Genomic DNA, 22429 nt, shown 5'->3' with positions numbered 1-22429 from the left:
CTCATCACTAAGGCAGAATATCCTGGATACACTGTCAGCATTTCCATGGTCTGACCCAGGACGGTGTTTCACCATAAAGCCCATTCCCTTTAGGGCAATGAATCACCTCAACAGTTTAGCATTTTCTCCCCTCATCTTCGTGAGCCAACTGAGGGGCCTGTGGTCTGTCTAAACCCGAAAGTAAGTTCTAAAGAAGGATTGGTCTCAATTTCTTCAGTGCACAGATCGCAGCATAAGCCTCCCTTTTAATCGCACTCCACCTCTGTTCCTGTGCTAGTGACCACCTGGTAATGAAGGCTACGAGTTGGTCTAGGCCCTCATCATTTAACATTTAACTGTTATAAGACTTCCTTCATGCCATTCTCTGAAGCGTCTGTCTGCACTATGAACTCCATAGAGAAGTCTGAAGCCTTGAGACAGTGCTGTACACATGGCCTCCTCCAGGGTGTCAAAGGCTTTCTGGTAGGCCTCTTTCTAGATCACCTGTCTGAGCAGCTTCTTTGAAGTCACCTCCGTTAAGAAAGCAACAATAGTGCCATATCGTTAACAAAGCCTCTATAGTATCTTTGGAGGCCCAGGAAACCCTTCCGATAAGTCTGCATGTTAGTAGGTTGCCAGGCAATGATCATCTCAATCTTGGCCTGGAGGGGGTGTACCTTGCCCCTGCCTACCATGTGGCCCTGATAAACCTCAGAACCCTTCCCTATCTGTCATTTACTGGACTTGACGGTCAGGCCACCCTGCTGCAGGGCCTGAAGCCCCTCCTGGGGGTGGTGCAGGTGTTCCTTTCAGCTGGAGCTAGAGACAGCTATGTTGTCAAGCTAGGCAGCACAGAAGGCATCCTTCTCAGCTAGGAACCTATTGACCAACCTCTGAAATGCGTCTGGGGCATTTGTCAAACCAAAGGGCATCAACATAACCAGGAAGTAGCCCTTTGGGGTTGAGGATGCTGACCTCTCCTTTGCCCCTTCAGTCAGAGTGATCTTCCAGTTCCCTGAAGTCAGATCAAAATTACTGAAAAATTTGGCAGTGCCCAGCCTGTCTATGAACTCATCAGCTTGGGTGATGAGGTGTGAGTCAGTCTTCATGACGGAATTGAAACCAATAAAGTCCATACAGAACCTAAGTTCTATAATGGAGAAGCCTTTGGTACCAACACCATGTGGCTGGACCAGGGAGTGTTGGATGGCTCAATCACCCCTAACACCTGCATCTTGGAAACGTCCTCCTTGGTTCTGGGCCTCACTTTGTCTGACAAACTGTAAATCTTATTTTTAACAAGTGGTCTATCTCCAGATCTATGTCATGGATGCACAGGTGTGTGAGTCCAGGGGTGAGGGCGAAAAGAGACGAAGGGCTCAATTAAATTATGACAGTCGCTCTGCTATTCTGGGTTCAGAGTAGGGGAGAAATTGACACCCTTCACTGACCCAAAATGTTGCTGGAGGTCAGGGAAAGGCTCGCTCCCCTCTTCCACTCCCTCATCTGTCACCAGGAGCAGACTCATTTCAGACCCCTCAAAGTGTGATATGAGACAGTTCATGTGGAGCACCCTTAAGGGGTTACTGAGGGTCTTAGGAGCCACCAAGTAGGTGGACCTCCCCCTTCTGCCACTTCATCTCATATGGGCATGTCTAGGATTACCCTGTGCTCCACATGATTCATAATCCACACCTTCTGGCCTGGTTAAAACTCTACCAGAGTGGCCTTCAGATTATCCCAGCGTTTCATAGCCTGTTGACTGGTCTCAAGGTTGCTTTTCGCCTTTTTCTAGAAGCAGTGCATCTGCTTGCAGAGGGCTAGCATGTAGCCCACCACATCTTGCACCCCTCTCTCAAAAGGCTAAGAAGTCCCCTAACAGGGTAGCCATAGAGGAGTACCAAGTGGCTAAATCAAACCCCCTCTCTCGGGCACCTCTCATAAGGCAACGAAAAGGCTTGGCAAGAGTACGTCCCACTTCAACCTCATGAGTTCAGGTAGGCCCATTATCATGCCCTTTGAGGTCTTGTTGAATCGCTCCACAAGTATGTTGGTTTGTGGGTAACAGAGTGTGGAGAACTTATAAGTTACACCACACTCATCCCACATGGAAGGGCCCCTGTCAGACATTACTTCTTTGGGGAACCCCACATGGGTAAAAATCCCCATCATGGCCCTGGTCACCATAGGTGCCGTCACTGACCTCAGAGGGATGGCTTAGGGGTAGCCAGTGGTGTGGTCAACCAAGAAAAGGATGGGAAGCTGTCTTAGAATCCACAGGTCCAACAATGTTGGTGCCTACCCTCTCAAAGGCAATGCCAATGACAGGTAATGGCGTCAAGGAAGCTTTGATCTTTTTCCCTGACTTCCCACTGGGTGGGAACATATCTGAGGCCCTCTTTATCCGGGGCCAACAGAAGTGGGCATAAAGCCTGTTAAAGGTCTTGTCTTGCCCAGTGGCGTAGCAAAATCTGAGGGGGCCCCCCTGCAAAGTACACTGGGGGCCCCACACTCTGGACCCAGTCAGGTACTCTCAAGCCCGAGGCCTGACGTCCATGCACAGTGCTAGAGGGGGCCGCCTCTCGGGGGCCGATGTTATGCCACTGTACAGGGACAGAGGCGTGTATTTCAGATCATTTTCATAAATGCTTTAGATCAAGGATCCTTGTAATGTGGTATTTTTGCCACATATTGTTTTACAAAATCCGTTGGGGCATACCATAAATCTTCCTTGACTTTGTCTTTCAGTCTAATCTAGATTTTACCAATTTTTCTAGTGCGAAGTGCTTCAAAATGCAGTGTTTGATTCTACTTTGTTCCTAACGTTCTTGGGAAAACCTCAAACCTTACTTCAAAACATTGATTAAATCATATTTCTTTTCACAAAATTCGCTGTTTAATTGTGCACCTAAAAAAGTATTTGCAATTGCCACAGATTTACCTAGAAGACAACTGAGGGACAGCAGGACACAAAATCTTATATAACGTTGTTTAGGCTCCATCCAGTTTTGACACACTGGAAAAATGCACCATTATCACAAAACAGGTAAAATAATAACAGGACACTATCCCACAAAATAAAAATGCTTTACACATGTATTATTGTTCTATGTTGTTAACTGTTTTAAGAAATCCAAACTGAGAATCACTCTTTCATCTCCTCCTGACCCCCGTTGAATTTGGTGTTGCTGGTGGCTGTGTTCCCAAAATCCTACAGTCCTGGCTAATGGCATGTACGGAACCTTGAGGCCTCGGTATCTCATGCGTCCTAACCTGGCTTCTTGAACCCTCTGCTAGTGCCGTGCCAAAATTCACACTGAGCTCTATCAATCCACTTCTGTCTAAAGCTTGAAGCCCCCACTGTACTTCTCCAAGCCAGAAACCTCTTACTTGCAATCCAGAGTGCCTTGCATACCCCATGCCTAACTCCAGGCTAGTCTTTGACTCTGTTCTGCACGTCGCTAGATGTGCTTCCCAACATCACGCATGTCCCATCATCATCAACAGAGAACATCTACTTTATTTATACTAACATTATGCACAAAGAACTCATAATTCTTGGGGCTGGAGTTTACATTTGCATTTCTTGTTCGAAATAAAAAACATTTGCTATGGGCAATTAAGATACTGGAACTGTGGCTATGCTGTAATAGGCCTCACACATTGCAAGTGACTTCAAAGCAAATAGAGAGGCGGTGGGCGCTTGTGGAGCACAGTACACACATGTGCATTGTCAGATGCACAAAATTGCATACACGATAACTGACTATTCATTTCCTCAAACCAGAAATTACCAGCCTCCAATGACTGACACCCAAGTCTCATGCAAAATTAACCACTACGTCTCATGCAGATTTAACCACCCGTTTAACATCAGACTGATTAATTAGTTGTATGTATGTATATAATTCTGAATGCTTCTCTATTTACCTTACAGATGGGTTGGAGAAGGATTTCAAACTTTCCTCATATTATTATTAATCTAAGACTACAAACAATTTACGCAGACAGACATAGAGGCCTCTAAAGTTGCTAAACTGCATGCGCCGGGACATGGGGTTGGAAGAAGGGCTGCGTAGACTAGGCTATATGATGTTTGATATTTAGTTTTACAAATGGGGCCACTTAAGCATTGTTGCTCTTTGGGTGGATGGGTTTTAACACCTCCTTTGGCAGTAAAACACCTGAATTTCCACCGAGTAGTTGGTGTGAAACCCGAGCAGTGGTTAATGACTTGTGAATATTGTGGTGCACATTGCCGGTAAGTGGGCACAGGAGCGTAACTAAAACTAACCGGTCCAAAATCCAGTCAGTGAGTGTTCAGTGCTGAGGGGGCACCTGGAGCGAGAGGGCCCCCCCCCCCCGCACTCGGGGCTGTGGGGGCCTTTGTTACACCTGTGGTCTTGCCCTAGATGTTCCCATTGGGGAATGTCATGAACCATACACAGTAGGAAGGTCCTGTAACAATGGTGGACTTCCAGCACATGTACAGCCGGAGATCCAGGAAAGTTAGGCTCGCTACAGAAGAGGTCATTCTCCCAATAGATCAGGTGATCACCAGAGGTGTCATCTGTTGCACGGGCAGCAGCTTGCCGACTCAAGCTCTGTAGAGTGTGGCACTCTTTCTGTGCTTGGCAGAACTCCTCCCTGGTGGGCCCACCCTCAACTTGTCAACCAGCAAGCTCATGCAGGTCACCCAGGGTGGCAAGGCCCTCCCTGGTTGACTCATGGGCATCCCCCTCAGATGCCCTGTTAACCTTGACCGTAGAAGCTTCAGGAGCTGCTTTGTCGCTTCCCTTGCCCTTACTCTTCTTGGCAGCTGACTGGGCCATTGCTCCAGGTGCCCTTGACCCTGTTCCAGGGCAGCCATGGACTGTGTGGTCATACAGACTCAATCTGGCAACGCCAACATCTTCACGTGTGATCTGAGCTCTACCTCCCTACATGTAGTGTGCTCCATATCATTGCCCACCAGACAATCTACAGGCATGACAGGGCTCACAGCTACTTCTAGAGACTCTGAGGACTCCCCAACTCAAAGGGAACCAGAGACACTGATAGATGACTCTCCCAATTGCTGGAGTAACAGCAGCTCCTTTAGAACAGAAGTCCAGCAGAGTGGCAATCCTTGAGGCAGCACAGTAGTCCTTCTTCCTAGGCAGAGTACACACAAGTCCAGAAGTGTACTGAAAGGTTGGTGTCTGAGTCCAGTATTTATACCCAGTTGTGCCTTTGAAGTGGAAGAGAAACTTCTGGAAGTTTCCTTGTGAAGTCCCCAGGCATCCTGCCTTCCCTGTCCTGACTCCAGACTAACTACAGGAGGTATTCAGCCCTTTGCGATGAGGCAGGACATAGCCTATTCAACTGTAAGTGGGGCTGTGCCCTATTACCCCCTCCCTTCCTGCCAGTGAAGGTCCATTTAAGCACATCTAAGCTCCCTATTGTGTGTGGCTGTCTAGGAGGAATACACAAAGTTAAATTGTCAGTTCACCTAGTCATGTGACCCAGTTACAGCCAACAAGCACTAAAGAGATAAGGCAGGAAAATGCCAACTTTCTAAAGTTGGCATTTTCAAAATTGTAATTTAAAATCCAACTTCGCCATAAGTTAGGAATTTAGATTATGATTCCAGAGGCACCAACCATGAACTGGCTACCTAGTGTCTCTTGGAAATTACATTTATAAAATGTAAAAAGGTAATTCCAATGTTATCCTATGGGAGAGGTAGGCCTTGCAGTAGTGATAAATGACGTTAGGAGTACCAGGACATGTAAAACTTAAAAGTACATATCCAACTTTTCAAATACGTTGCATCCTACCCTCTGGTATGTCCCAGGCTTACCTTAAGGTGACATATATGTATTTATAGACCTGGCAAAAAGTTAATTTTGTTAAGTTGGCATTGCAGTTTTTAACTGTGGACACAGACTCTGCATGGCAGGTCTGAAACAAGTATAACCGGTTACTTAATTGGGTGGCACAATCAGTAGCATTTAATTTATAAGCCCTAAGTACATGTAGCACCTCTTTACTAGGGATTTATAAGTCAATTAAATATGCCAATTGGAGATAAGCCAATATTGCCATGTTTTGAGGAGTGAGCACATGCACTTTAGCATTGGTTAGCAGTGGTAGAGGGTGCAATGTTCAAAGGCCAGCATAAACAGTATTAGACAAAATGGAGGAGGAAGGCAAAAAGTTGGGGAAAATACCACCCTAAGGCTGTCAGGTCTACCAGTGATGGATAACATTTAACCCTTTGTCAAAATTTACCCAGTTACTACATGCATACAATAGTGTCCTTTCGCTTACACAGTCATTGCATATTAGCTTGGCACTGTGTGTTAATTTGGTACTGGGGCTGCAGGAGCTTTATTTGTATGCAGGGTAACCTCACAGAAACCTTATAAGAAAGGCAAGCAAAACCTGCACATGTGCTCGGTGAGGAACCGCACACATGCAGCATCATTAATTGGAAAGAAACGTACACTTTCTGTATTTCACAAGGGGTTTTGTGGTTCAACCAGCCATGAGCCCTCTATTTGTGAAATAGCACAGCACATTATAACAGCTCTTCTTGCCATGCACATTTCTAGCAGCAACCCGTTTAAATGTTTCTCTGAATACTTTCCCAGGCATGCACCTTTGATGTGAATTATTTAATTGTGCATTACATTTGTTTTCCTGGCCCACACAATGAATATATGAGATATATGGATACAATTAGGAGATATTAATGAAATGTGAAGTTATCTGAGAATTCCATTAGAACTCTCTCCCATTGTTTTATTATACTATAGAGGGGTAATAGTGTTTAAGTCTGAAATATAGCATCTTATTTTAAAGACAATTGTATTGGATTAAAGGAACATCTGTCAACATGGGTGCAATTGCCAACTTACATAGTGCAAACTCGAATAAAGGGTAATGAACCACTTTACATGCGCACCAGTTACATTACAGAGGGACACATCCATACATTTTTTTGGTATTGGGTGACGCGATTTTCCCAGAATTACATGAAGTTGAGTCAACGCAGAGGCCCCAACTTGGTTCCCCAGGTTCAAAGTCCACAGCTCTGGCCATAATGCCACATCCTCTTATTGCCTTACATCTTTGTTTCTGGAATAACAAAGTAATCAGTGGGGAATGCCCTATTGTACAGTATGAAACCTCTAGTAGGTAATGCACTGCAGAGGTCTGTGTCTGTAAGAAGAGAGCCACAGAAGTGAATCCTGGCTGGGACAGTGTAGAACAGTGACTTGTGTACATTTTAGTGCTATGAGGTCCCAGTCTGTGACAGAAAGCACCATGAATATGTAAGTCATTATTTTAATCTTACCTTACACACAGTATAAGTAAGATAGGCTGATACAAAATGTGCTAAAAGGTTAAAGATAAGAAAGTACTTCCAAAATATAGATTTTAGTAATACCCAGACTGTGCGAGGTGCATTTTCTTTTTATAACTATCTTTTAAATAAACACACTTCACAGCTCAGCTGGTAACTCCCTTGCACTCCCACTCAAGAAGAATACATCCGTTTCAAATAGAAACTTCAAGTGATTCCATTAATTAAAGCCAATACTCGTTTCCAAGCATCCTTTACATTTGCAGATTGACCGAATGTGCACATTTACATTTCTTTCAGGCAAGCAGGTACCCTTGCAAGAAGGATTGTTTAGCTGTCTGCTTCTCCCTTGGCTTCACAGCAAAAACAGCTCCCTGCTTTGCACTTCAGCGGAAGCATTTCAACTGTCAGAATTAATTGTGCCTGGACAGTTGTCTTGCAACAAAAAGTAGGTGAACTGTTTGTCTTAAATTTAAAAAAGTATGGGCATGCCATTCCCCTCAAATCCCACCTACATTTAGCACTGAAAATGACATTATAGTTGGCCATGTTATATGTTCTTTCCGCCCCCTTGCTTTCTAGAGCCACTGTGCAAGAGCTTGGGGTTGCTTTGTGTTAAAGTCAAGAGCCAATCCGGAATCAGCTATTATGAAATGTATTATATTAAATAGCATGAAAGCTGTGCTAGCATTGGTTAGGCAAAGCAACACAGCAGTCCAATGAAGACACGGAGGGCTGCGTTTGCTGTCCCAGCCCATGGCCTCAATGCAGAGTGGACCTGTAATGAGAAGCCTGTTGTATGCATGTCAGACTGGCTGAGTCCAGAAACTGGTCAGTCTATCATGAGCACTTTAACTACACAGCGCCACAGCTCTCCATGGCAACACCAATGCTTCTTCCCTTTGTGATGGCAATAAAAAAAACAAGTAATTGCAGCCCAGCACTGATGCAGTATGATGCCCCACCATACATGAGGGTCATGGTGGATCAAAGCAGGGAGTCAGTGCCCTTCCACTCTTATACAGGAGCTGCCGCTGGTGTTTGACCGTGTTGGTTGAACTTTCCTTGAGGCGATCCTTATAAGGTTCAACTCTGTCCTATAATGACAAATTAGATTATGCAGCATACGTCTCTCAAGAGGTGTAAGACAGGGTGACCCTTATACCCCCCTCCTATTCGCCATAGTAGTTGACCCATTGGTTATAAACTTAAGGTGCTCTCACAAAATAGCTGAGATCTCCTTTGGCGGAACTTCCCAACAGAGCAGTTGATTTGCTGATGACTTGCTTCTCCCAATAACCGGCCTATCAGAATTGCTTCCTGGAGTGGTTGGAGCCCCGGGTGGGTTTGAAGTGGTCACAATCTTTAAAATAAGTGAGAGAAAATATAAAATCCTTAATATAGCCATTCTGTCCCATGAGATATGTGTATAACGTCCCTACCCTCCTTCCAATATGCAAACCTGCCATCTGATATCTTGGCCTTAATATAACTAATTGCCTAGAGGATTCAATCAAAGCCATTTAAGCTGAATATCGGAAAAAGCATACTGGAAGACATTAGAAGGTGACACCGCCTAAATGCATCAATGCTAGGGTGTATAAACATTATTAAATTGAATGTACAACCTAGATTATTCTGTCTCTTTCAAATACTTCCCACCCCATCTTCATAGTAAATATTACACACCTTCAGAATGAACTTTTAGCATTCATTTGGGGGTAAAAGACCTGGCATAGTATATACATTTCTTATGCTTCAGAGAGACAAAGGAGGTCTTGCTTGCCCTAATCTGTTGGAAAACTATTGGGTGACATATCTACACTACTTATCAGAATGGGTAGTTCTAAAAGTGCAAAACTTTGGTTCCATATGAACCGCACAGTAGTGTTGATCAGTATGGTACCTGGCTGGACTTCCTTCCTATAATTGACCCAAAAGTGCATACATAGCCATGCCCACTGGGACAGCGATTGAGATTTGAGATTAGTATGCAATCAGGAGGGGATGTGAATCGGGACTTTGTCCTTGCATCATCCCCTGACTCGTTCCCTGGGTAGGATAAGGAGACTGCAGGACATTGGGCAATCTATTCATGGGAGAGCAAGTCAAATCCTCTGAGCAATGTAAAAGTACCTTTCTTATCTCAGTAAAAACGTGCCCTCAGTACTGCCAGCTTAGAGATTGGACACTGCATCCATCTAGTGCAATGGCAGCAACAAGACCGCTAACACCATTTGAAAATCTAGTTCATCCATTTGAGGGCATAAAAGGCCTTACCTCCAAAAACGACTGCATTATCCAAAATCCAAAGACACTGGCTGAACACCCATATTGGAACTACAGGGAGACTGACTTGAGGGTACAAAATCCAGGCTAACAATGGGAGGGTATCTGATCTAATATACCTAAAGTGCATTATGAATTCTGGAACTTATTCAGAGAACCCTCAGTCACGTGCTGGCGGCTGACCCCAGGATCTTGATCATAGGATTATAGCAATCAGACCTGAAATCCACGACACATGCCGACGAGAAGCTGGGGCCTTATTTATGAAGGCGTTGCGCCGCCGGTGCGCCACTTTTAAAATGGAAAAAGTGACGCACCGGCGGCGCAAGGCCTTCATAAATAAGGCCCCTGGTGTTCTATAGAGTTGGAGTAGTTACACAACTTATTTCCCTTTTTTGGATGAAGAAAGAAGCAGCTGCCATCTCGCTGTGGTTCATAGGCTCTGGCTCACATTGTCAAGGGAGTGAGTTTTACACAGAATGTCATACACTGAAAAGACATTCACTGGCTCCCGGCGACCTCTTATTAATTATATGACCAGACCCGAGTTAATCTGCTTTCCATCTTCCAGACTTAGATGCCTCCAACTCTTTGACTGATCCACAATACGGAATTAGTGGGGAAATGACCCTTGAACTTCCTGCTACAGATTGCCCAGGAGATGGCAATGCATGCTCTCTGCACTGAAGGGCGCATCTGTTGTTTCACACTGGTCCACCCCCTCTAGGTGAGACCCCACTAGAGAAGGAACCACCTGCATCTTTCTGATATCTGTGCTTCCCATGGATGGAATCAGTGCACCTGTTTCCTCCGCTTCCCTTTAGTTTCTTTGGTTTTGTCTAATCAGCTGTTTTTCTTAGTAATGTTGAGGAATTTATTGGGTGGGGTTGAGAGGGATGTTAATCGAGATATCATTGGTTTGCCATTGGAACCGCTCCCCTCACAGAACTGGGACTGAAAGACGCATTAGCACATGAGTGATAACGGAGCGTTCTTTGCGTGGATTTATGATTCATGGTGCAACACTCGTCATTTCACAGCCTCGGCATATTGATGCGATCTATGTACGTTTTACATACAATGAAAACCTGTAATGACAAGATTTACCAAAAAAGGTCTGAAGAGAGAGATAGAGAAGTCAGGGGTGATGGGCGAAAATATTTAGGTGGAAAACAGGGAAAAGAGAGTGAATAATGAGAGAGAGAAAGCAGAAGAGAAAGGAAGAAAGAGAGAGAGGTCAAAGTGAGGGGACAGGTGGAAAGTGTAGGGCGGGTAAGGATATGAAGGACATGAAAGAAGAAAAAGGAGTGAGTCTGGAATCGGAGAAGCACGGACAGAGTGGCAGAGGTGATGTAATTAGCGATCGGAAGAGGACTGAAGGTGACATAAAATGTGATCGTGTGTTCCTAGAACCTCGGAGATTGTTTTCTTTGCAGTAGTCCTCTGAGCCTGAAGGTGATGCTGTATTCAGAGCTCAGTCCCTCGGGGCGCGCGCTGTACCTGCATTGTCTCATTCACAGAATGCGGATGTACCTCAGCAGTGACTCTAATAGTGCTCAGAGACAACAAAAACAGCTGATGCCGGCAGCACAGCATTATAACAACCACATGGAAATATGTCAACCGTGTATGGAAGGCGCTCCAAAGAATGGGCTAGTGAAATGTAAGATCCTGTAGTCTATGGGAAAGCGTTCATTCACAAAATAAATTATCTGAACCCATTCAGAGCATCTTCCGGATATAGGCACGTTCATTGTAATGGAACAAAGGAAATTACGTGATGCTCCAGTATTTTTAATGACTACGAATGTAAGAAAGAGATTCGTAGCAATATTTTTCTTGCTGGTGGTGCTGGTTCTTGTTTCTTAAATTTTTTATTTATGGATCTTTTTGTTTATTTCGTGAATTTCATTGTGCTCTAATCGTTCTTAATTGCTATTATCCTTTCAGTTTCAATAAAATCGAAAATAAAGTCATAAAATATAAGATGTTTATGACGGGACTAAACTGGTAATATGCCATTTTAAAAAGTAAGATTACACATATTTAGTTATATTTCTAAACATCAGGTGTGTGTTGATTTTTTTTATAATTGACCCATATGTTTTTTTGTTTATTGTAAAGAAAATGCAAATATTTACGTTGTATCCATATATTATTCAAATTAATAATTTTAATTTCAAATATATTCTTAATGTGGGGGGGTTGTATGATAGAAGCGTGTATGGTTTTACCACGCGTGCCTTTACCACGCAGCCCAACCACGAATGAGTTTTAACCATGCATTCCTTTACCATGCATGCCTTTACAACAAAATTTTGTGGTATAGGCATGAATGGTAAAGAGGTATGTGTTGCCAAGGTCACCACTACCGCGCCTCCTCCCAACCACCCCTCCACCTCTGCCCCCGCACGGTTCCTTTAACTACTCCAACCACTTCCACTGCTCTAAAACTTACCCCGACCCGCCAACACTAAGAACTACCCCAACTACCCATTCCCCTCCCACTGGCCTAATGCCTGAAGCCCTCCACCCTAAATTACACTACCCGACCAGCCTTTCCCCCCTGCGCTGTCCCTTAAACTACCCCAACCCTTTCCACTGCCCTAAAACCTACCCCAAACCCCTCCAAGCCCTTAAAACAATCCCAGCTATCGATTCCCCTCCCACTGGCCTAAGGCCAAAAACCCAACACTACCTTGCCCTGTGCTGTCCCTTAAACTACCCCAACCCCTTCCACTGCCCTAAAACCTGCCCCGATCCCTGCCCTAAAAACTAACCCAACTACCCATTGCTCTCCCACTGCCCTAAGGCCTAAAACCCTGCACCCTAACCTACTCTACCCCGCCCCCTGCACTGTCTCTTTAACTACCCCAACCCCTTCCACTGCCCTAAAACCTACCCCGACCCCGCCCTAAAACATAACCCAACAAACCATTCACCTCCCACTGCCCTAAGGCCTAAAACCCTGCACCCTAATTTACACTACTAAGCCCCGCCCCCTTGCGCTGTCCCTTAAACTACCCCAACCCCTTCCACTGCCCTAAAACATGGCTCTAGCTCCTCTCAGGCCTTAAAAAAAAAACAGCTCGAAACGTGGCGTCTTCCTGTTTCGGTCATCCTGCAGGTGGTTAAGGAATGCATGGTATAGCTTCGGTTGTCAGAACAATCGTGGTTCAGACCGCAGTGTTCTGACTGTTTCCCAATGTGGGACCGTGTCGGAATCGTGGTGGAATGGCAGTGAACTCGATGTAGAACTGACCTTTTGTCTAAACCTACTCCAATGAGGAGAGACACACACAATGCCGGTAGTAGGTGCAGGTGTAGGATTAGAAGAGGGAAGGGAGAGAAACAAATAGCGGAAACAGACCATTCAGCTGGGCACCAATATGCTAAAGGCTTCTTGTATGAGCTAATTAACTACATAGGCTTCTAGGAAACAATTTGCTAAAAGTAAACAGCACTGAACAATACCAATGCAATACCCTTTTATTCCAGTGACTCATCGCCTTTCCTTGACAGGCGAGTGCTTTATTTGTAATGTAATAACTGCCAGTGCCCAAAGTTGTGTTTAAAAGCACTCAGAGGAAGCTGTCAGCCGAGGTGCCTAATACCAAGTCTAAATCCCCTTGATTCTACCCCTGTGACTCTTGAATCCACTGCCAGGCAATCCACTGCTCTTTATTTCACTTTTTAAGGTTCCTTTTCATCCTTGCTTTCTTCCTTTTATCACTGATTTTCCATCCTTCTCCTCCTCCTTCTTTCCTCTTGTCTGTTTTTCTCTTTCTTGCTCTGGCTGAAAGTCTGACGCGAAGATAAATAAGTGGTGGTCCCCAAAATTAAGTGCCATAGGTTCAACCTACAACTACTGGCTCAAAATAAGAAATGAGCAACACCTGTGCAAAATATACAGAATAGGAGGAACAAACCCCATATCCTGTGGAAACTGGAGGAGGCTAGCACGTTATTGAAGACTTGCAAAGTTAGAAGGAAGAGCACGCAGCCACAGTAGCCTAACAGAGATTTAAAAAAAACCTACATGGAGGAAAAGCCCATGTATGATCTCAGTTGTGCAAAGACAGCCAAAAAATAACACCAAGCAAGGAGCAACTGCTTACGGGAGTCTTAAGTACTGACATCATCACTTGTGACCCGGAAGTAGAAACATGGAAATGAAGGGCAATTAAAACATGTCGGTGCCTATTTACAAGGCCCTTGCGCCACTTTTGAGTCATTTTTAACATGGGAAAAGTGACACAAAAGTGGCGCAAGGGCCTTGTAAATCTGCCCCGTCACTGTTGAATGCCAACTTGACCTTCTACCCAAACGCCACCTGCCTGTTGCGAGAGTCGCTCTGCTCCAAATCACATTCACATACCTCTTTCCTGTGGCCAGTTGTTCAGGTACTAGGGCACCACTTCCCAATGAGTTGCCTGTTAAAATGACGAGAAGCTCAGGCCCTGGAACTCTATGAGCAATAATGTTGGTGGAAACCAATTTATAGCAAGAAATGAGTGTCTACAATGCACAGCATGATCAACTTTTGGATTACCTTTCCTCCACTCTAATTCATAATCATAAGTTGGTTTATTTATAGAGCAAATCGGTGCTTGCCAGCTGTTCCTTTGTTCCATGTTTTGACAGCATTTATCTGTTATGTTCACTTAACTTAATATGAGTTATTGTTTAACTTGTGCAAGAACTAGGCAAGCATGGAGCATGCCTCTAAAATCAATTGTCAGTTCTTTGGTGAACCCCACTAACTTCTTAATAATTAATGCAGAGCACAGTTTTTGGATGCACTCCATGAACTGCTCTTATGAATCGTAATTTTATATTTTTGCAATTAATTTGAGATATTCCTATTTATAATCTTAATTAGAAAGAAAATATCTAACAAAGTAGAAAGATACAAATGGACATTTTTCAGAAAGGGTGAAGAAAAGAACATGTTTCATGTCTAGGATTCAATGAATGATTCATGACAAAAACTGAACTGCCTGCTTCCTTAACAGATGGCCTTAGCTTTCCCTTACCATACATGTGGGCGGCAATCACAGAATGAATAGTAATAAGTCATATGTCAGGTGAGAACGTGATGAAGTCAGGCATCTTCCGAAAGGAATCTGACGGAAAAATGGTGTCTAGATACAAGACAGCATGTGTGCCTGGAAAATATGAGGAAGTGTAGAGTACAGAGTCAAGGACAGTGGTTCTTTCAGGATGGTTTCTAAACTATGTTTACTATTGGGGCCATATGAATTATAGCCCAAATGAAATAATCATTACATAATATCAGTATAGGGTGGCCATGGAGAGCCACAGTGCAGGGGGAGAGATAGTTCTGCATTTATTTTGATGTTCGTTTTTTTATTGTACCGTTGTGTAAATGTGCAGTATACATTGCACAGTGAGAACCACTTAGGAACTTGTTGCCCGTTATGTATTTAATAATATGGTCATGCTTATACATATGTGGAGATTTTGTCTATTAGCTTAAATGGCTAGACTCACAGCTCAGCAACTTTGATTCTGATCCCAACTACCCAATTTGACCAAAACACGTGGCTTGTATACATTAGTGATTGCCTTTTTCTGTCTAACAATAGCACCATTTGATGTAGATATGTGCAAACAACTGTAAAGTATGTATGAAAACTATTATATCCTATAAGTACAAATTGTAAAACCTGACAGTGTTGTATGGCTTATTATTTCCCTAGTAAAACTGCATTTGTTGGACTGTGAAAGACTGATTGCTAGCACACTAATATATTGGCCAAAGTCCTGCTAGCTCACACTGCACCATCTGCACCGTGACAGGGTAACAAAGTGATTGTGCAAACTCAGAACATGACAACACTGACTCCCCAAGGAAATTGTGGCACCAGATCTTGAACCGTTTCGCTTAGTTACTAATGCATACCCAAAGAGATACACAAGAAATACATAGTAAAGCGTTTCAATAGTTATTGTAGCATTGTGATTCTTGAGTAAAATACTTGTGCTGAAATAATCAAAAGAAGGAAACAGATTAATGTGATTAGGATTACGAGAATGGTTTAATCATTTTGCTTATTACAGAAAATATATGCCTTCATACATTTACTGTAATATATTCACTCCTACCTAGCACATTCTAACCTATCATGTCTATGTTGAGTGAATCTACCTAAGGCCTGTAGGGGGATCTAACTCCCAGATACCTGTGGGTAACTGTCATCAAGACGCCTGTCTTGGTGTAGAATTGGGCAGCATCCCTTTTGCATGAGTTAAACTGGAATAAACTAAGCTGGAATTCTGGTTTGAATCAACCTCTCAGTACCAGCAAAATGCTACTCTGTTACTCTTTCTAAACAAAGGCTTGATGAATCGAGATGTCAGTCACCTACTTACCCAAAAGGCTAATGGGAGTGAAGGTCCTACCTAAGTCAAACCACCTTTCTCTGGCTCAAGGATGCATACTGTCCTGCAATGCAGGAGTTGTTGTCTGTCTGCTAGAATCAAAGTAAGAACATTAAAGTGAAACATTGGGAACTGTATTTTCCTGTGAGGATGAAAGGTGAGTTGTGGGAACCATCATACAATTGAGAAATCTTTACTGAATTTCCAAGAGACAGGCCTAACTATTAGATGCTGCTAACAGGACTTAAAAAAGATTAGACTCTGAAAAATACTCTATTGGTGTCTAACTTACCCAAAAAAGATGCAACCTCTGCTTCATCTTAGCAGCTTTTGCATGCTGAATTTTTTGGTAGGAAGTTCAAGGCTACGGCAGGGAGGACGGCTCACTCAATGTATCTGCTCAATTAACACCCTCTAAACTACACTTTTCAGGCTAGACCCTGTACAAATGTATAATCTCCATAATGGTTAGTTTGAAGGTAAGCCCGTTTGGCACTCTGTACACCAGACTATACATCTATTTGGCATTTAATACCACTCCTTGTAGGGGCAGTGACAGCTCACAAAGGAGATTGTTTCACCATCGATAGAGGATTTACCAGTGTGGATGCTGAGTGCCAAGTACAAAGCTGTGCTGGAGCTGCTGCCTCCTGGAGGAGGAACTCCTAAAGGCCTTATCTAAGATACAGTCCAGGAAGGGGAAACATCCTTTACAACGCAACTGTTACCACGCAGTGCTATTAAAACGCAGGTTTTACAACGAAAACCATTACACCGCATTGCGCTGGGGGGCGCTCTAGGATAGAGAATAGATTTAATTTACTATCCAACACCTTCCCCAGTGTCCACGGGGACTGGAGTTGGAATAGTAAATTAAACTATTCACTATCCAGCACCACAAAGCGCTATGCGTTGTAATGGTATGCGGTGTAAAAACCGCGTGGTAACAGCATGCGTGGTAAAAGCATGCGTTGTAACGTCATACATCCTCCAGGAAGACACCAAGACCCAACGGGTTTCCTTTGAAGTTCTTTGAACACTTGCCATCTGCTCTGTCCCTATACCTATGTTTGAGGAGGCCAGACAAGAAAAGACTCTGCAAGAAACTTAGAATTAGCCACAATTTCCTTATTACTGAGGGTAGAAAACACTCTGATCAATGTGAATCATACTGCCTGTTGGAACTGGGGGTCTCTAGATGGCTGAGGTAGGTACCACTGTCCAAATAGGGACCCTTGCTTCTAGTGAGGGTAAGGAGGAAACACTCTTAGATAACCCCTGCTCACCCCATTGGTAGCTTGGCACGAGCAGTCAAGGCGTATCAAAGGCAATGTGTAAAGTATTTGTACCACCACTCACAGGAACACAGTGAAAACACCACAAACTGACTCAACAACAGTTTACAAAAATAAAGGTATTTAATCTAAACTACACAAGACCAAAACGACAAAAATCCAACATAGACAGTTCAAGATTATGGTTGCAAAAGAGATCTTAAGGTTGCGATAAAATAATCCACAGTTGCGTGAAAAGTTCACGATTGCGTCACGTTTAGCCAACAGTACCTTTAAATGTGACAAAGTTCCAAAACAGAAGCTGGTGCGGTGGAAAACAAGCGATGCGTCACTCCTGAGACCCAGGGGAGGCGATGTGACAACCCCACTGGACTTAGCGGGCGAGTTGCGACGAATCCGGTCTGTATGGGGAGGGAGGCGATACCTTGTATGGATTCCGGTGCGGAGGTTCCGTAGGAAGATGCTCGCAAAGGCACGATGCGATGATCTTGAAAGACTGCGACGATCTCCGGGGCGACGATGGGCGGCTCAGCTGCGATCTTTCACTCTCAGTTCCTGGATGCGATGGCTCTGCGACAATTCTCGCAGCAGCGTGATACGGTGATCTCACCCAGCAGCGACAGGCTCTGTGACGATGTTCGCAGCGATGGAAATCTTCCCGCAAACGAAGGATGCGACGTCTTCAGGCAGCGACGATAGGCGCTGCGACGATCTCGGTCTTCGTAGCGGCGGGAATGTTCTTGCTATGCCCGCGATTCGATAAAACTTGCAGAAAAGTTCCTTAAAAGCTTGGTTTCCAGCTTCCCAACACAGGTACAACTTCCAGAGGCACCACAACTGGCCCAAGCACTCTTGGGAGGATAGAACTCTCTCAGCAGAGTTCAGGGAAGCTGGGAAAGAAGTCCTTTTGTTCCTGGGACTTCTTAACAGGGAGCCAGCTCTTCTCAGGCCCTTGGAGATTCCTTCAAGCAAGGGGACACAGCACAAAGCAAAAGTCCTTCCCCTCTCCTTGGCAGCAAAGCAACAGCAGGTCAGTGCAGCAGAGCAACAGCTGGACAGTCTTCCTTCTTCAGTTTTAGCTTTCTCCTTGGCGGAGGTTCCTTCATGATTCCAGGATGATCTAATTTTCTGTAGTCAGGGGTAATGTACCTATACCCCTAAAAGTCTTTGATCCCTTTGTGCAGGAGGGCTCTGAGCCCGGTCTGAACCAGTTCTGGGTGTTCCTTGAGCACTTTGTTTTCCTGGCCTCTCCTTTCCTTTCAGGGAGAGGGGCAGGGTCGTCAGCCGACCAGCAGGAGGTAGAGCCAGCATGGTGGGAGGCAGGCACAGCCCTATTCAGGCCCAGGTGCTATCCCCTCCCACCTCTCAAGATGCAGATGCAGTCATTCAGCCTAGGGCTGACTCAGCCAGCCTCCTGGGGGCTCCCAGGCTCTGTCACTCTCAAACCAGACAGTCTATTCACAAAGAGGCCAAGGCACACAGAAAGGTCACACAAGAGACCAGCAACTTTCTAAAAGTGATGTTCTTAAACACAGGATTTACAAACAACCTTTCCTAAAAGATGTGTTCTTAAATTCTGAGTTCAGGGATACCAGACGTTTATGTCATATCTTGCTCCTATGAGAAGATATACTGGAAGCCACTGTAGCCAGCATTCCCCATGATAGCCTATGGGGCAAGATAGCCTTACAATAGTGAAAAACGAAAATGGCTGTACTTCACTACCAGAGCATGTCACCTGCACTAGTACATGCTCTACCTTTCACATACACTGCACCCTGCCCAAGGGGGTACCTTGGGCCTTCCATAGGGGTGACCAGTGTGTACAGAAAGGGAAGGTTTAGGCCTGGTCAGTGGGGACACTGACCAGGAGGACATGGCAGTTCACAGACTGCACAGAGGCACTGCGGTGGCAGGCCTTAGACACCATTTTAGGGCTACTCATGAGGGTGGCATAATCAGTGCTGCAGGCCCACTGGAAGCATTTGAATCACCAGCCCTGGCACACTTAGTGCACTTTACTGGGGACTTCTTGGTAATACAAATATGCCAAACATAGATAACCAATCACAATAACAATTTACACAGGGAGCATATGCACTTTAGCACTGATCAGCAGTGGTGAAGTGCCCAGAGTCCTATTGCGAACAACCACGGGTCAGGAAAAATAAGGGAGGAAGAAGCTAAAAGTTTGGGGATAACCCTGCAAAAAGGGCCATTTCCAACACTGTCCAATCTCAGTGATCAATGTTGAAATTAAAATCCTTGAGAAGGAGTTGGCAAACCTGTTGCTCAAAGTGACTCACTCGTTTGTGCACCCAGACCAAAATGGATCCAAGGTGGGTGAAACACAAGATATTGCATCAGGCAAGTTGAAATGACCCTAGCCTGAATACATATTGATGCTAGTAAATTTCTAGAAGTCGTTTGACTCATTGGCTGGAACATCCTGTGACAGGAACTTCAAAAAAAGGAAATCGTGCTCTCAATTTCCATCCTATGCTTAACTATTATATAAAACCCACAATTTAAATCTATGTCAATGGCACCCTATTTCCCCTTTCCGATTGGGAGAAGCACTGGTCCAGGATGCCCGCTGTTTCCCTTATTAATTGCACTACCACTGGAACTTTTGGGGTTTGGATCTGCTTTGATGCACAGGTCTAGGGATTTCAATGGAGGAGGGGGAAATGGAAGATTGCATGCGTTCCTTCATGCCTCTGCACGTCTCATCCTGGACATCCCCCGATACGGCCACATCTCCAGACATCTGAGAGACCTGCACTGGCTCCCCGTCAACAAGAGAATCACATTCCGACTCCTCACCCACGCACACAAGGCCCTCCACGACCTGGGCCCCAGGTACCTCAACAACCGCCTGACCTTCTACACCCCCACCCGCCAGCTAAGATCAACCAGCCACGCCCTCACCGCCGTTCCACGCATCCGAAGAACCACCATGGGAGGAAGATCCTTTTCCAACCTGGCAGCCAAGACGTGGAACTCCCTCCCCATCCACCTACGCCTGACCCAAGATCACCTCTCCTTCAGGAAGCAACTCAAGACCTGGCTGTTCGAGCAGTAACAGACCCCCCCTCCTCCCCCGAGCGCCTTGAGACCCTCCGGGTGAGTAGCGCGCTATATAAATGCCTTAATTGATTGATTGAGCTGAGGATATGCTCTTTTTTTTTACATTATCGCCAATGGACAGGAAAGAGATTGATTGAAATCCTAGACCTATACAGTATGACCTGTTGTAAATGTTTTTGAGCTTGTAAAGCGCACTGCTACCCGTCCATAGGTTTCCTGGTGCTGTATAACTCTGGGGAGCCCGTCCTGGCTTTCCCTGTGGGATGGTCCCTTGCTGGGAGTCCCCAAGGTGGAGCCAGGCATCCCCGGAATTGGTGGGGCCGTTGTGGAGATTAGGCAAGCGAATGCCCAGAGTTGCCGAGTGGAACCCCTGATTAGAGTAAGCACCGAAGCGAGAATTATCGAGTCCGCTGACCAAGGTCCACGACCCTGCCGCGTCGGGAATTGAACCCTGGTCCCGGGCCGACTTCTGCTCTCGGGCCTGCCGCCTCTAACCAGTGAGCCACACTACTCCAGACCTCCGGGCTAAGGATAAACAAGAGCAAATTAGCATTCGTCCCTATTCAAGGAAATTGCCAGGTGGATACATGGTAAAAGCAAGGGCCTGATATAGAGTTTGAAGAAATGTTCCATCACAGATGTTATCCACCTTTTACATGTGAATTAGGATAATGCCCTTGTAATAAAGTGGACTGTTACGTTTGTAATGGAGTTTCCATCTGTCCCACTCTAAATCAGGCTCCAAGTTTCCAGTCTAGATGCTTGAATTTAAATACCTCAGTGTTTATAATGCTTTAATGGAGAAACTATGATAGGATCTTAATATGACACTGCTGGTGGGAGGATAAGCATAGTTGTGGTTTAAATAGGCTGCTGATACCTGTACTTGGAATGCTGGCATTACATGAAACAATCCTTTTTCCCAAGATCCTATATGGATTTCTAAACTAGACCAATAAAGTCTATGGTCTAGCGAACAGTCAAGAATCAACTTCAATAAATGTATCCAATTACTCTATGTAGGTGGAATAGGGATGGCAGTTGTGTTGGGCCACCAAGTTGGTGGTCATGAGTAATTGGGTAGTTCGGGCCCATTCAGATTCACCCTGTCACCTCAAGCAAAATCTAGTGGAAATGACAAGAGTTTTGGTGCATTTATACAGGTCATCCATTCAATGTGCACCCTGAATATTGGTTGCAAAACATTAATATTTTACCACCAACTCAAAGGAGGTGGTAACACATTTGTAAACAGGAAAGAGTCTACAGGAGGCCTCTCCCCTTTGTGAATGGCGAAAAAATATTTTTAAGAGTAGACAGAGGTCCTGGTGACCATTGCCTACGTTTGTAAATATTTTCTATTTTTTTATGCATCCTATTTTCCTCTTAGGAATAACAATAAAATTCAACAGGGCAAAATCTGTTTGCCACTTTAGAGATCCTGTGTTATACTTGTAGGTGTGCTTAAGGTTATCAGCAGCCCCTTCCCACTCAGCCACTCTAAACTAGTTTTGGGGCCAGCGCCGTCATCCACTGAAACTAAGGCAAGGGGGCTAAAGTGTGCTTTGTAATCTGAAGACTCCTATCCTCCAGGCTTACCCACCCGAGCCATCTGCTAGGCACAAGCCATTGTCTGTGCTCAGAGCGCAGTATTTCACACCTCATCAAAGCAGCACTGACAGGCTAGCTGCAGGTAGGCTTATACTAATTAGCCAGCAGGGGCATCAGGCAGGAAAAGTGTATATTTTTAAAAGTTACTTTTCCTATACATTTATCAAAAGATTTTGAGGCTGGTCGCTGTAAGAACATTCAAACATTAATTCCTTACATGTTCCTCTTTTAAATACCAGGCATCTTAGCACATATTTCGGGCTAGAAGGCTTACTAATTGGTAACTTTCTTAATATCAAAAAAAGGGTTTGACCTCCTGTCCTGCAAAATGTATATATTTTGGCAGATCTGTCTGTAGGTTTAGAAGATGCAAGAGTTATGCTACACATGTAGGCATGAGGTTGTATTT

General features: G+C 44.7%; 1 protein-coding gene across 2 annotated transcripts in view; it reads left to right on the top strand.

Annotated features, from left to right (window-relative positions):
• The window catches only part of HCN1 (hyperpolarization activated cyclic nucleotide gated potassium channel 1), a 1081228-nt gene that overhangs the window by 450465 nt on the left and 608334 nt on the right, over window positions 1-22429 (top strand). The gene's annotated exons all lie outside the window — the stretch shown is intronic.

Source organism: Lissotriton helveticus, chromosome 2_1 (genome assembly GCF_964261635.1).
Source record: "Lissotriton helveticus chromosome 2_1, aLisHel1.1, whole genome shotgun sequence".
Classification (NCBI taxonomy): domain Eukaryota; kingdom Metazoa; phylum Chordata; class Amphibia; order Caudata; family Salamandridae; genus Lissotriton; species Lissotriton helveticus.
This window is presented reverse-complemented; position numbering and strand designations above follow the sequence as displayed.